At 47.2% G+C, this 1,486-nt stretch overlaps 1 non-coding gene across 1 annotated transcript; it reads left to right on the top strand.

Annotated features, from left to right (window-relative positions):
* The first annotated feature begins 386 nt into the window (after positions 1 to 386).
* Positions 387 to 489, top strand: LOC133235808 (U6 spliceosomal RNA). The gene has a single exon (XR_009732671.1). It is a non-coding gene; the product is annotated as a U6 spliceosomal RNA (small nuclear RNA).
* Positions 490 to 1,486: the final 997 nt, after the last annotated feature.

Raw genomic sequence — 1,486 nt, 5'->3', positions numbered from 1 at the left:
TCCAATGCCAGGAACACAGGTTTCATCCCAGGTTGGGCAACTAAGATCCCACACGCTATGTGGAGCAGCCAAAAAGTAAAAAAAAAAAGCTGAGGTGGAGAGGCCTTGAAGCCAGAGGGAGGTGGTAGGCCTGTTGATGATGGAGGAAGAGGGAGCCAGAACAGTTACTGCCCTTAATGAACTAAGGGCAGACGGAGGGGGAGAACAGCAGCAAAGCTTTCTGCTTAGGGTTGGAAGAGAAGTTCTTCAGAGTTGATTCCAACACAGCAGGGACTTGAGTCACTGATGTGACCATGAACACTGGGACCCCAGAATCTCTGGACCACATTCTGGAGTGATAACGAAGTATCTGGGTGCTTGTCTGTCCAAACAGAAGCTTCATTGCAATGCTCACTTCGGGGGCAGATATACTCCAATTGCAGTGATAAGAGATTAGCATGACCTCTGTGCAAGGATGACATACAAATTCGAGAGGCGGTCTGTATTTAAAAAAAAAAAAAATTGAAAAAAATATAGAAGCAGCTTCACTGTGTATACCCCTGCAGAGTCCCTTGTGCAGTGATAGGAAGTGGCTCCAGATCTGTCTGTCTCAAGAGATTACTGACAGCAGGGACCACAGATGGAGGGGCTGGAACTGAGCCACACCTGGGAAATGGCAGCTGGCCTCCAAGATATGCCCGGCCCTGAGCCTGGCTTTGAAATTGCAACTGCTGGGCAGGGTCAGAGCAACCAACTGTGTACTCTGTTGACTACCTGAGTGGCAGCAACCAGTAAGCACAGCTTCAGAGCAGACAGAAGTGCTGGGTAGACCTATGCAAAGATCTAGCAGTGTTCTGGGGAAAGTTATGTCACATGAGCTACCAACTGTGTAAAGTAGACTTATATGGTCCTAACACCTGGAGAAGCTATTACCAAAAACAGGACTGGCTGCCTGATGGGCATAGAAGTACCTACTTCTTTTATGTCTGCACTAGATCTCAGTTGTGGCACATGGGATCCTTAGTTGCAGCACCTGGGTTCTAGTTCCCTGACCAGAGACTGTACACTGGCCCCCAAGTTGGGAGCTTGGAGTCTTAGCCACTGAAACACTAGGGAAGTCTCTGGCATCCAGAAGAAGAGTTTTACTGGGAGGTGACCTTACCTGGGAGGTCAATGGGCAAGGACTCAGGAGGCAAGACTCAAATCCGTGTCCCTAATCCAAAATCACTGCAAATGATGACTGCAGCCATGAAATTAAAAGACGCTTACTCCTTGAAGAAAAGTTATGACCAACCTAGACAGCATATTAAAAAGCAGAGACCTTACCTTGTCAACAAAGGTCTGTCTAGTCAAAGCTATGGTTTTTCCAGTAGTCATGTATGGATATGAGAGTTGGACTATAAAGAAAGCTGAGCGCAGAATTGATGCTTTTAAACTGTGGTGTTGGAGAACTCTTGAGAGTCCCTTGGACTGCAAGGAGATCCAACCAGTCCATCCTAAAGGAAAT

This window comes from Bos javanicus, chromosome 22 (assembly GCF_032452875.1).
Source record: "Bos javanicus breed banteng chromosome 22, ARS-OSU_banteng_1.0, whole genome shotgun sequence".
Taxonomy (NCBI): Eukaryota; Metazoa; Chordata; class Mammalia; order Artiodactyla; family Bovidae; genus Bos; species Bos javanicus.
Note: the sequence above shows the minus strand (reverse complement) of the source record. Positions and strands in the feature narration are given on the sequence as shown.